Genomic DNA, 15,849 nt, shown 5'->3' with positions numbered 1-15,849 from the left:
CCGTTGCGAAAAGCTGAAATTCCGTTGCAAAAGACGAATAGCGATGGTATTTGCAACGACCTATTTCTGTCCCTAAAAACGCCGTAGCGAGGGGTTTGCAACGGAAATGATAATTTCGTCGCAATTGTGACAACGGAATGAAATCTGTGGTAGATGGTATTCCGTCGTGTATTCCGTAGTAGGTTTCCATCACAAACTCTGTGGTATTTCTTCCGTCACAAATTCCGTTGTATCTAATCCCTAGCAAAATCCATGGTGATGAATCCCTAGCAAAATCCGTGGTGATGAATCCCTAGCAAAATCCATGGTGATGAATCCCTAGCTAAATCTGTGGTGATGAATCCCTAGCTAAATACGTGGTGATGAATCCCTAGCTAAATCCGTGGTGATGAATCCCTAGCTAAATCCGTTTGATGATCTCCTAGCAAATTCCGTGGTCATGAATCCCTAGCAATTTTAGTGGTGTATATATTATATACCAGATTCAATATAGACTGATTGATAATTGATTTATAAATTATATCCAAATAATTTTGTAGTAATATATGAAAAAAACTCATAACCATTATATCATAAAATAACAAAACAATTATTTATTACATGGAAAAAAGAAAGTTGCTACTCTAAAATACATATCTTCAATAAACATATATCAACCTACTACTCTTGTTGTTTTCTAACGACATTAATAAGATCCAATGCCGTTTGAAATTGTTTTTCAAGATGCCCGACCCTTGCTTTGTTTTCCTCTTGTTGGGCGTTCATCATTTCGTTAAGCTCTTCGTTTTGCTGTTTTTGTTTAGCAACAAGCTCCCTCATTTCTTCTATTTCATCATTTTTTTCCGGAATGTAAGATACATCCGTTTTACCATTCCTAGTGGGAACCGCCTTTGCAAAAGAGCCTAATCCATAAAGTCTTCTTTTTTTATCATGACCACCAACAACAACATAAAATAGCTTGTCCTCCTCAAATTCAACACCTTCAGCTTCCAACTCTTCCCGTTTTTCTGTATAGGCCACCTACAAAATAAAAATATTATAAGTTAAAAGATATCAAATTTAGGAATGATATTATGGAGTAGCTACAATATAAAAGTTAATTTAAGCTGAAATGAATATTACATGAGTTTGTCTATCTTTTTCATTTGTGAAAGTGACTCCATCATGATTCTTAGTGTGTGTATACAGGAACAATTCACTATGGGGTCGCTCATGTCCTAATTTCCTCTTCTGCATAAATACCATATAAAAAGTCAAATATACATATAAACATATGCAAACATTGATACGATGTACCATTTAAAAAATTACCAAATCAGAAGCTATCTTCAAATGACATGCAGATCCAGCGTTATGTGTGGGTTTTGCTACTCCATCAGCCACACCGTTACGCCTATTCTTCTTGTTCTGCTCAGATTTTAGCTTGTATTCTTCTGTATTCCATTTTAATTGCCAGGAGTTCCAGACTTCCTGTGGAATATGAGGTGGTTTAAAGCCATGTTTGTTTCTTTTTGGGCTCCTCATGTTGACAAGTTATTGACCATAACTTTGTGCCGCTTTCCTTGCCCAAGCTTGCCTCACCAGCGAGTCTATTGTCTCATCCCAACAACATTTTTTCTACACACTAACAATATAAACATAAGTTGAAGTGTAAATGTTTACCAAACAACAATTTATGACTTATAGTTACCTGAAACTCCTCCCAATATAATTCACGCATTTCTTTGCTTACTTGTGCCCAAGCGTACCCTTCTGGATCTACTCTTTGTTTAAAGGACCGACTAATAACGTGTGCACAAGGGCCTGGTGGCATTAGCCTGCAAGTAATCATGTGATGTGTTTAGTTTTGAATTGATATGTAGGTGTAAACCAAAATTTAATACATAAAAAAAGTTGTAATTAAGATTTGAATTGGTAACTCACGTATTTTTCCAAACATGAACATTAAAATGTCCATCTAGTCCACAATCTTCAGAGGAATTGTTTTCACCTCCTACATTTTCCACTACAGATCCATTCATGGGTGGTTGTGTTGGTGATGGGGCAGATAATGGGATAGGTGTTGTTGATGGGGTATATTCTGGGGTAGGTGTTGGGATAGATGTATATGTTGAGGATGTGGTAGTTCCTTTACTTAAGGAAGGTGTGGTAGTTATTGTAGTTATGTAGGATGGTAGTGTAGATGCAGGTTTTGAGGTTGTGGTAGTAGATATAGGTGTTGATGATGTGGTAGTGGGTGTTGGTGTTGAGGATGGTTTAGATAATGTAGGTTCTGAAGTTTTCGTTATTGATGTTCGTGTTGACGATTGTATTGTTCCAGTTTCAGAAGTTTTAAATGTTTTTTCTAAGGAGGATGTGGATGTTTTAAGTGATGTCGAGGAAGTGGTAGTCATGGGTGATGTTAATGATATAGGTTTAGGGGTTTTGTTGGTAGATGTTATAGGTGATGTGGATGTGGTTGTTGGTATTGGCAAGTCGATTTCTTCATCTTGTAACTGTCTGTTTAGGAACTTTGCAGCAGAAATCCTGTTGCGTTTCATAACTTGTGGTGCAATGAATTTAGTTGGCTTCACACCGGATGCTCCTTTTCCTTTCGAGGTCGACATCTTTCTGACACAAACAATAAAAATAAATTATAAATGAAGGCATTACTTTGCATGCAAACTATTAACTACAATCAAAACCAATTTACATGAACATGATCAGACAACAAAAAACGATTGATCATCACGACAACACTAAATTAAATAAATATAAATTTTAAATGAGTGACAATCTATATCGCCAAAGTCAGTGCACAAACGTATAATGAACAAAGATTTCGATCAATAAGCCACCGGAGATGATGATTACAGAAAATGTAAACCCTATTTCTAATCGGTAATTAATTACCCTAATATGCAGCATAAACGTGTGTAGGTTGAAGGGAAATGAATTGTGAAATACTTTGAACCTCCACTAATAAAAAATTCGAACTATGCTAATTACCGCTAAATATTTAGTAATTCAAATTTATTTAAAGTAGCTACAGATTGATAGATAGGGTATATACATATAAATAACGTCAAGAAAGAACATAGGGTAACGATGTGTTCATAGTATAATTTTAACTTAAAATTATATACGAGGACTAAACATTAATAAACTATACATCTTTATGCTTTTCTGTTTAAACCGAAATTTATATACAAAAGACGTACAGGTAATGTCAATATTAATGGTAGTGGCTTATTGTGTCCATGGATGACATATGGTTAATTGGTCCACATGGTAATGGCCATTGGTCAACATGGTAGTTGCTTATGGTGTCCATGGTTGACATATGGGCCATTGGTCAACATGGTAGTTGCTTATGGTGTCCATGGTTGACATATGGATGACATATGGGCCATTGGTCAACATGGTTGTTGCTTATGGTGTCCATGGTTGACATACGGACGACATATGGGCCATTGGTAAACATGGTAGTTGCTTATGGTGTCCATGGTTGACATATGGGCCATTGGTCAACATGGTTGTTGCTTTTGGTGTCCATGGTTGTCATATAGGCCATTGGTCAACATGGTAGTTACTTAAGGTGTCCATGGTTGGCATATGGATGACATATGGGCCATTGGTCAACATGGTTGTTGCTTATGGTGTCCATGGTTGACATATGGATGACATATGGGCCATTGGTCAACATGGTTGTTGCTTATCGTGTCCATGGTTGACATATGGGCCATTGGTCAACATGGTAGTTGCTTATGGTGTCCATGGTTCACATATGGATGACATATGGGCCATTGGTCAATATGGTTGTTGCTTATGGTGTCTATGGTTGACATATGGGCCATTGGTCAACATGGTAGTTGCTTAAGGTGTCCATGGTTGACATATGGATGACATATGGGCCATTGGTCAACATAGTTGTCGCTTATGGTGTCCAAGGTTGACATATAGATGACATATGGGCCATTGGTCAACATGGTAGTTGCTTATGGTGTCCATGGTTGACATATGGATGACATATGGGCCATTGGTCAACATATTTGTTGCTTATGGTGTCCATGGTTGACATATGGATGACATATGGGCCATTGGTCAACATGGTTGTTGCTTATGGTGTCCATGGTTGACATACGGATGACATATGGGCCATTGGTCAACCTGGTAGTTGCTTATGGTGTCCATGGTTGACATATGGATGACATATGGGACATTGGTCAACATGGTTGTTGCTTATGGTGTCCATGGTTGACATACAAATGACATATGGGCTATTGGTCAACATAGTTGTTTCTTATGGTGTCCATGGTTGACATATGGGCCATTGGTCAACATGGTAGTTGCTTAAGGTGTCCATGGTTGAAATATGGATGACATATGGGCCATTGGTTAACGTGGTTGTTGCTTATGGTGTCTATGGTTGACATATGGATGACATGTGGGCCATTGGTCAACATGGTTGTTGCTTATCGTGTCCATGGTTGACATATGGGCCATTGGTCAACATGGTAGTTGCTTATGGCGTCCATGGTTGACATATGGATGACATATGGGCCATTGGTTAACATGGTTGTTGCTTATGGTGTCCATGGTTGACATATGGGAAATTGGTCAACATGGTAGTTGCTTAAGGTGTCCATGGTTGACATATGGATGACATATGGGCCATTGGTCAACATGGTTGTTGCTTATGGTGTACATGGTTGATATACGGATGACATATGGGCCATTGGTCAACATGGTAGTTGCTTATGGTGTCCATGGTTGACATATGGATGACATATGGGCCATTGGTCAACATGGTTGTTGCTTATGGTGTCCATGGTTGATATATGAATGACATATGGACCATTGGTCAACATGGTTGTTTCTTATGGTGTCCATGGTTGACATATGGGCCATTGGTCAACATGGTAGTTGCTTAAGGTGTCCATGGTTGACATATGGGCCATTGGTCAACATGGTTGTTGCTTATGGTGTCTATGGTTGACATACGGATGACATATGGGCCATTGGTCAACATGGTTGTTGCTTATGGTGTCCATGGTTGACATATGGGCCATTGGTCAACATGGTAGTTGTTTATGGTGTCTATGGTTGACATATGGATGACATATGGGCCATTGGTCAACATGGTTGTTGCTTATGGTGTCCATGGTTGACATATGGGCCATTGGTCAACATGGTAGTTGCTTAAGGTGTCCATGGTTGACATATGGATGACATATGGGCCATTGGTCAACATGGTTGTTGCTTATGGTGTCCATGGTTAACATAGGGATGACATATGGGCCATTGGTCAACATGGTAGTTGCTTATGGTGTCCATGGTTGACATATGGGCCATTGGTCAACATGTTAGTTGCTTAAGGTGTCCATGGTTGACATATGGATGACATATGGGCCATTGGTCAACATGGTTGTTGCTTATGGTGTCCATGGTTGACATACAGATGACATATGGGCCATTGGTCAACATAGTAGTTGCTTATGGTGTCCATGGTTGACATATGGATGACATATGGGCCATTGGTCAACATGGTTGTTGCTTATGGTGTCCATGGTTGACATATAAATGACATATGGGCCATTGGTCAACATGGTTGTTTCTTATGGTGTCCATGGTTGACATATGGGCCATTGGTCAACATGGTAGTTACTTAAGGTGTCCATGGTTGACATATGGATGACATATGGGCCATTGGTCAACATGGTTGTTGCTTATGGTGTCTATGGTTGACATATGGATGACATATGGGCCATTGGTCAACATGGTTGTTGCTTATGGTGTCCATGGTTGACATATGGGCCATTGGTCAACATGGTAGTTGCTTATGGTGTCCATGGTTGACATATAGATGATATATGGGCCATTGGTCAACATGGTTGTTGCTTATGGTGTACATGGTTGACATATGGGCCAATGGTCAACATGGTAGTTGCTTAAGGTGTCCATGGTTGACATATGGATGACATATGGGCCATTGGTCAACATGGTTGTTGCTTATGGTGTCCATGGTTGACATACGGATGACATATGGGCCATTGGTCAACATGGTAGTTGCTTATGGTGTCCATGGTTGACATATGGATGACATATGGGACATTGGTCAACATGGTTGTTGCTTATGGTGTCCATGGTTGACATATAAATGACATATGGGCTATTGGTCAACATAGTTGTTTCTTATGGTGTCCATGGTTGACATATGGGCCATTGGTCAACATGGTAGTTGCTTAAGGTGTCCATGGTTGAAATATGGATGACATATGGGCCATTGGTTAACGTGGTTGTTGCTTATGGTGTCTATGGTTGACATATAGATGATATATGGGCCATTGGTCAACATGGTTGTTGCTTATCGTGTCCATGGTTGACATATGGGCCATTGGTCAACATGGTAGTTGCTTATGGCGTCCATGGTTGACATATGGATGACATATGGGCCATTGGTTAACATGGTTGGTGCTTATGGTGTCCATGGTTGACATATGGGAAATTGGTCAACATGGTAGTTGCTTAAGGTGTCCATGGTTGACATATGGATGACATATGGGCCATTGGACAACATGGTTGTTGCTTATGGTGTACATGGTTGATATACGGATTACATATGGGCCATTGGTCAACATGGTAGTTGCTTATGGTGTCCATGGTTGACATATGGATGACATATGGGCCATTGGTCAACATGGTTGTTGCTTATGGTATCCATGGTTGATATATGAATGACATATGGACCATTGGTCAACATGGTTGTTTCTTATGGTGTCCATGGTTGACATATGGGCCATTGGTCAACATGGTAGTTGCTTAAGGTGTCCATGGTTGACATGTGGGCCATTGGTCAACATGGTTGTTGCTTATGGTGTCTATGGTTGACATACGGATGACATATGGGCCATTGGTCAACATGGTTGTTGCTTATGGTGTCCATGGTTGACATATGGGCCATTGGTCAACATGGTAGTTGTTTATGGTGTCTATGGTTGACATATGGATGACATATGGGCCATTGGTCAACATGGTTGTTGCTTATGGTGTCCATGGTTGACATATGGGCCATTGGTTAACATGGTAGTTGCTTAAGGTGTCCATGGTTGACATATGGATGACATATGGGCCATTGGTCAACATGGTTGTTGCTTATGGTGTCCATGGTTAACATACGTATGACATATGGGCCATTGGTCAACATGGTAGTTGCTTATGGTGTCCATGGTTGACATATGGGCCATTGGTCAACATGTTAGTTGCTTAAGGTGTCCATGGTTGACATATGGATGACATATGGGCCATTGGTCAACATGGTTGTTGCTTATGGTGTCCATGGTTGACATACAGATGACATATGGGCCATTGGTCAACATAGTAGTTGCTTATGGTGTCCATGGTTGACATATGGATGACATATGGGCCATTGGTCAACATGGTTGTTGCTTATGGTGTCCATGGTTGACATATAAATGACATATGGGCCATTGGTCAACATGGTTGTTTCTTATGGTGTCCATGGTTGACATATGGGCCATTGGTCAACATGGTAGTTGCTTAAGGTGTCCATGGTTGACATATGGATGACATATGGGCCATTGGTCAACATGGTTGTTGCTTATGGTGTCTATGGTTGACATATGGATGACATATGGGCCATTGGTCAACATGGTTGTTGCTTATGGTATCCATGGTTGACATATGGGCCATTGGTCAACATGGTAGTTGCTTATGGTGTCCATGGTTGACATATGGATGATATATGGGCCATTGGTCAACATGGTTGTTGCTTATGGTGTACATGGTTGACATATGGGCCAATGGTCAACATGGTAGTTGCTTAAGGTGTCCATCGTTGACATATGGATGACATATGGGCCATTGGTCAAGATGGTTGTTGCTTATGGTGTCCATGGTTGACATACGGATGACATATGGGCCATTGGTCAACATGGTAGTTGCTTATGGTGTCCATGGTTGACATATGGATGACACATGGGCCATTGGTCAACATGGTAGTTGCTTAAGGTGTCCATGGTTGACATATGGATGACATATGGGCCATTGGTCAACATGTTTGTTGCTTATGGTGTCCATGATTGAATACGGATGACATATGGGCAATTGGTCAACATGGTAGGAGCTTATGGTGTCCATGGTTGACATATGGATGACATATGGGCCAGTGGTCAACATGGTTGTTGCTTATGGTGTCCATGGTTGACATATTAATGACATATGGGCCATTGGGCAACATGGTTGTTTCTTATGGTGTCCATGGTTGACATATGGGCCATTGGTCACATGGTAGTTGCTTAATGTGTCCATGGTTGACATATGGATGACATATGGGCCATTGGTCAACATGGTTGTTGCTTATTGTGTCTATGGTTGACATATGGATGACATATGGGCCATTGGTCAACATGGTTGTTGCTTATGCTGTCCATGGTTGACTTATGGGCCATTGGTCAACATGGTAGTTGCTTATGGTGTCCATGGTTGACATATGGAGGACATATGGGCCATTGGTCAACATGGAACATTGGTCAACATGATTGTTGCTTATGGTGTCCATGGTTGAAATATGGGCCATTGGTCAACATGGTAGTTGCTTAAGGTGTCCATGGTTGACATATGGATGACATATGGGCCATTGGTCAACATGGTTGTTGCTTATGGTGTCCATGGTTGACATACAGACGACATATGGGCCATTGGTCAACATGGTAGTTGCTTATGGTGTCCATGGTTGACATATGGATGACATATGGGCCATTGGTCAACATGGTTGTTGCTTATGGTGTCCATGGTTGACATATGAATGACATATGGGCCATTGGTCAACATGGTTGTTTCTTATGGTGTCCATGGTTGACATATGGGCCATTGGTCAACATGGTAGTTGCTTAAGGTGTCCATGGTTGACATATGGATGACATATGGGCCATTGGTCAACATGGTTGTTGCTTATGGTGTCTATGGTTGACATATGGATGACATATGGGCCATTGGTGGACATGGTTGTTAGTTATGGTGTCCATGGTTGACATATGGATGACATATGGGCCATTGGTCAACATGGTTGTTGCGTATGGTGTCCATGGTTGACATATGAGCCATTGGTCAACATGGTAGTTGCTTAAGGTGTCCATGGTTGACATATCGATGACATATGCGCCATTGGTTAACATGGTTGTTGTTTATGGTGTCCATGGTTGACATACGGATGATATATGGGCCATTGGTCAACATGGTAGTTCCTTATGGTGTCCATGGTTGACATATGGATGACATATGGGCCATTGGTCAACATGGTTGTTGCTTATGGTGTCCATGGTCGACATATGGATGACATATGTGCCATTGGTCAACATGGTAGTTGCTTAAGGTGTCCATGGTTGACATATGGAATACATAAGGGCCATTTGTCAACATGGTTGTTTCTTATGGTGTCCATGGTTGACGTATGGATGACATATGGGCCATTGGTCAACATGGTTGTTGCTTATGGTGTCCATGGTTGACATATGAGCCATTGGTAAACATGGTAGTTGCTTATGGTGTCCATTGTTGACATATGGATGACATATGGGCCATTGGTCAACATGGTTGTTGCTTATGGTGTCTATGGTTGACTTATGGGCCATTGGTCAACATGGTAGTTGCTTAAGGTGTCCATGGGTGACATATGGATGACATATGGGCCATTGGTCAACATGGTTGTTGCTTATGGTGTCTATGGTTGACATATGGATGACATATGGGCCATTGGTCAACATGGTTGTTGCTTATGGTGTCCATGGTTGACATATGGGCCATTGGTCAACATGGTAGTTGCTTATGGTGTCCATGGTTGACATATGGATGACATATGGGCCATTAGTCAACATGGTTGTTGCTTATGGTGTCCATGGTTGACATATGGGCCATTGTCAACATGGTAGTTGCTTATGGTGTCCATGGTTGACATATGGATGACATATGGGCCATTGGTCATCATGGTTGTTGCTTATGGTGTCCATGGTTGACATACGGATGACATATGGGCCATTGGTCAACATGGTAGTTGATTATGGTGTCCATGGTTGACATATGGATGACATATGAGCCATTGGTCAACATGGTTGTTGCTTATGGTGTCGATTGTTGACATATGGGCCATTGGTCAACATGATAGTTGCTTATGGTGTCCATGGTTGACATATGGAGGACATATGAGCCATTGGTCAACATATATCATTTGTGACGGTTGTGTATTAAAATTTAAAATTTTCAAATACTTAATTTTGTAGGAAATATTAATTTTTTAAATAATTTTATTAATAATTTAGGGTCCCCGATTACTCCCTGCTGAGTCTGATTAATCGCTTATCGCCAGTCGACCGCCGAGCTACCGACGAGCGATTTTTACAACCTTGATTAATTAAAATAGAAATTGATTTTTCTTTTAAATATGAGTTTTTACAAACTACCCTTAATAATTATATACGAGTCATTTTATGTATTAGGATAATTTGGTCATTTTGTAATGGAACATCTTCTAGGCGCCACACGTTGTTTCAGTTCTTCACTCTGAAATTCAGTCACTTTGAAACATCCCCAACTTAAAAATTCCGACAGACAAAAAACCCTAAAATCAATTTCGCAGAATCGTTATCTTAGTGAATATTTATTATTATGGAAGCCAGTACTTCATCTAAGATTCAATCAAGAAATCAAACGAAATCGCTATCAGACATGCCATTTGAAGTGATGGAGAAAATAATAGTCGACTTGGCAAAAGTTTCAGCAGTCGAGGCTTTCAGGATGAAGAGTGTGTAAGTTTTGCCGTTGATCATTCTATTTCACAAGTGTATTTGAGTTGTCTTTACATTATCGAGCTAATATTGTGTTTCGTTTGCAGTTGCAGATTCTTCAACGAGGCAGGAAAAACGGATGAAGTATATAAAATATGGAGTTAGATGGGTTACGATTTCGTGTTTGCTCTGACCAGAAACATACAGTTGTCAATAAATGCATAGAGATGAGAAACCCAAATATTCTATTCAGGAATGGATTGGTACGTTGTCGTATATATGCATAGTAGTAATTAATTTGTTACTTGTTTTGCATAATTTTAACTAGAAATTATGTGTTTAATGTTTTTTTCAGAGGAAGTTATTTTTCTTAGAAGCTGAACATGAAGGGAAAACGATGCTTGAAGAAGCATCTGTATTGGGACATTTGGATTCAACATTTGTCCTGGGAATGATGCTGATGGCTGAAGGGAGACATGGAAAGCACAAAGCTTTGGACATGTTGAACAATGCTTACCGTAGAGAAAAAGGTAAGTGGAATCTTAGAGTAACTTGTTCTAAGGTTCATCTCCACTTAAATAGGGAGGGGAGGAAACATGTACACTTCCATGGCTTCCATAGATCTTGTGCATTGCATAAGTCTGTAGGTAGTGTGTCAGACGCTTTTGTGAATGGATACAAATGGGTGTTTATGTGTGACATTTGTTTATGGGATGCTTGTTTCGTTAGGTTTTCTAGGGAGTTTGGTATAATTTATGAGTAGTTTGTTGATATGTACTTTCATATTATGACAATTAATGCTATGTGGATTCTTTTGGTTTAATATAAGGGACTAAAAGAGTTAAAGTTTGGAATGATGTTTGAATGATGTTTAAATAATGTTTGAAATTTGAATAATGTATTTTGGACTTTTAATATTAGTGTTTATATTGTATTGTGATTATAGTTGTATGTAGCAAATGTTTGTTCTTTCCTAGTATTAAATACATATAAAATACATTTGTAAAGGCATAAACAAACATGTATTTTATTTTGGACTTGGTAATTTGGTTTAATATCAACTAGTGGAGTACCCATGCTTTTCATAGGGTAAAATTGTAAAGGAATAAACATATGGACTAAAAGTGGCAACAAAGAAAAAGTATTGTGGCTGAAATCAAAGTAAAAAAAGTTACTATAAAGATAGGGACTAAAAGTGGCAACAAAAGAAAATTATTGTGTCTAAAATCTAATGTAAATAAGTTTAATATTAAAATCTTTTTCCACTTTTAATATGTATATTAGTACATGAATATATACTAGTAATTTGGTGAAATGTTAATATAAATGTATTACATTATGGATTATGATATATATGTTATTTTTGTCTTTTTCATTTTAACAATCAAAAGTCCAATATTACCTAGCTATAAAAGGCTATAATATTTGAATATGTGTTTTGACACAAATACCCTTAGTATTCACATATTTGGAATGATTTCAGGGGCAATTTGGTCTTTTTGCACTCTAAATTGTTAAGGCGCCATCATACATCTGACGTCACGTCGACGTTCTAGTTCTTCAACCATTCATAACATCTCAATTTTTCCAGACGATAAATCTGTATACAAACACTAAAACCCCCAAATCGTCTTAGAATAATCGTTCTCAAAAACGATTTTCTCCGATAATAGAGACTCCTGTACTTCTCTCGACCAAATCAGCATAAAGTAAGTTTTTTTCCATACCCTGTTACACTGTCTTTCATATTTACGCTTAATTTAAAAAAAAAGAAATTGAAATCAACTACTCCAATGTGTATTTTGTAAGTAGAATGTCGAATACTAGATGTCGCCTTTCGTTAGATGATCTCCCACTGGAGCTTTTGAGTCAGATATTTGTAGTATTAGGGTCAGAATCTGCGAAAGACATCGTCTCTGCAAGACTTTGGTAATTATCAATAAACATCAACTAATGAATGTATATTTGATGAAATAAAACTTTATTTGTTTGTTATTTACTGTGTATTTAAATTTTTGAAGTTCAAAGAAGATGTATGAAGCAGGGGGTGATCCTCAAGTGTACAGAACAGCATGCATTGACATGTTTGAAGGAATGGGTCCCAAAACTCTGAAATCTGATTCATTTATACACACATATGCATTGCATAATAACATTGAAGCCATGTATAGACAAGGAATTGTATGTGTAATTTCAGTAATTATATGTAATCTAAAATATACCATTTATTAATATTTTGTGTCATAGATGTTATATATTGATATTGTTATTCTGTCAACAGGATGAATGCTTTTATTATGGCAATTTTGATTTAGGATTGACTTTGTTGAGAAAAGCAGCAGATGAAGATCATCTTGAGGCAATTTATTTTCTTGGAATGATCTACATTTCAAGAGGGCCTCATCAATGTGATGAAGGTATGTATATATGGTATATATGTAAATTAAATTATATATATAGTTAATTAAGGCATGTTTGTAGTTTGGGGTTAGTATTTAGTTGTGTTGTGTTGTATAATATTTACTGTTTTATTGAAAAGGGTACATTGGATTAATTGATGGATATTTTAATGTGTAGGTTTACAATTACTTGATGCCTATTTTGGCTGGGCAGTTCCGGATGATGGGGAGTACACGGGTGTTGTTGATAGTGCTAAAGAGTTGTTGCGGGCTATTGATGTTGTTCATAGACTTACAACGAATAACATCACATTCAAATGTCAAGACCCACGTCATTCTGTTAAAGGTGCATTGGCAATAGGCCATGAAGAGGATGAAGATCGACAAAGATATTGCACGGTTTGTCGTTGGTATGTAGAGTATGGTAGGTTTTGTATATTTCTTAAAAATATTAATGGTTGATAATAGAATGGACATTGAATATTAGTGTTCTTATTGTATTGTATATGAAGTTGTATAGTACTACTATAATTTTATTTTGGTTCAGTTAAAAGGGCATTTTAGTCATTTTTGATTGCTATGTTGTTTGAGTAGGATGAAGTATTTGTAAAACCCATGTTATTTTTGTGATGAAGTATAGTTAATGTAATTAAAAATAAGTTTGTAATGAATTCGTTATTAAGGAAAATAATCTACATAGATTATATATACTTTAACATGCCCGGTTAATGTAATTAAAAATAACTTTATAATGAATTCGCTGTTAATTATTCATTATAATACTATGTTTTCAATAAATTATACACAACTTGATTAGCACAACTGGCTTAACCACGCCCTTTTCTAGCATAAGCTTAAGTTCGAGTCTGCTTGCCAGCAATATCTATTCAGTTTTTACATTTTTTAGTCATTTGTTTATGCCACATATTACCAATTCAAAAACATTTCATTCAAACCATATCTTACAAACTCCAATGATCATAATAATAATTCATCCATAGTATAACAAAATTAATTAAGCATACAACATCCCAATAAATGCCGTCACAAATTAGCTACGCGTTTTGTTCCATAGCAAAACAAGCAAACGAAATCATATTCCATAGTAGAATTTCCTAGCAAATACCTACGAATGGTACTTCCATAGCAATTCAACTATGGAATTGGTTTCCGTCACAAACTCCGTTGCATATTAACCACGATGATGAATTCCATAGCAGCAGTACAACGGAAAGTGATTTGGTAACAAATGTCGTTGGAAAATTGCTATGAATTTTTGTTCCATATAACTATCGGTAGCATAATACCAATGGATATGGAGTCGGTAGCATTTTCGTTAGCAACTCCCACTCTCGCTACCAAAAATAAAATCCGTAGACAATGTGGTAGCAATATTGCTATGGAACGACATTCCATAGCACGATCAATTGCAGATTAACAACGAAAATACGTTCCATAGCAACCTTCCCTAGCAAAATCGCGTTTTTCTTGTAGTGTAGTGTGATAGCTGTTATTGTAGGAGAATTCGACGAGTGGAAAGTGAGTATCCCAGTCCTTACCAATGTCTACCACATATGCCCTCAACATGTCTTTCAACGTCTGTATGGTCCTTTCACTTTGACCGTCTTTTTGTGGGTGGTAGGCTGTACTCATATCGAGTTTGGTTCCCAATGACTTTTGTAGCGACTGTCAGAACCGGGAGGTGAATCTACTATCTCTGTCGTAGATAATAGATATTGGCACACCATGTAGTCGCACAATTTCTTTAATGTACGTCCTTGTGAGCTTTTCCATCTTGTCGGTCTCCTTTATTGGTAGGAAGTGTGCGGATTTAGTTAACCTATCAACGATCACCCAGATGGTGTCAAGTCCACCCGTCGTCATGTGTAGCTTGGTTATGAAGTCCATGGTTATCCGCTCCCACTTCCACTCGGGTATGTCCGGTTGCTGAAGCAAACCCAAGGGCTTTTGATATTCAACCTTGACCTTGGCACAAGTCAGGCACTTGCCCACATAGGTAGCGATTTCTGTCTTCATGTTTGGCCACCAATAAAGTTGCTTGAGGTCCATATACATTTTGTCTGAACCGGGATGAACATAGTATTTTGTCTTGTGAGCCTTGTTCATGACTAAGTCTCTGTAACCGCCGAATTTCAGTGTCCAGATTCGGTCCTTGAAGTAGCGAGTTCCGTCATCCCTGACTTCTAAGTTCTTATCCATTCCCCGCAATGTCTCCCCTGTGATGTTCTCGGGTTTCAAGGCTTCTAGCTGTGCCTCCTTGATTTGCGCGGACATGTAGGAATAGATGGTCATAGTTAATGACTTTACTCGGCGACCCGAGTATTCTTTTCGACTCAGGGCGTCTGCCACCACGTTGGCCTTGCCTGGATGATAACAAATTTCATATTCGTAGTCATTTAGCATTTCAACCCATCGTCGTTGTCCCATGTTTAGCTCCTTTTGATTGAGAATGTGCTGAAGACTTTTATGGTCTGTGAAGATGTGCATTTGGTGCCGTAAAGGTAGTGCCTCCATATCTTCAGGGCAAACACCACTGCTCCGAGTTCGAGGTCGTGCGTGGTGTAATTGACCTCATGAGTCTTGAGCTGTCTTGAGGCATAGGCGATGACCTTTCCTCGTTGCATGAGCACACATCCCAGGCCCTATTT

Source organism: Lactuca virosa, chromosome 2 (assembly GCF_052849685.1).
Source record: "Lactuca virosa cultivar CGN04683 chromosome 2, Lactuca_virosa_CGN04683_v6, whole genome shotgun sequence".
In the NCBI taxonomy this organism is placed as follows: domain Eukaryota; kingdom Viridiplantae; phylum Streptophyta; class Magnoliopsida; order Asterales; family Asteraceae; genus Lactuca; species Lactuca virosa.
The sequence above is the reverse complement of the archived record's forward strand: the minus strand, read 5'-3'. Positions refer to the sequence as shown.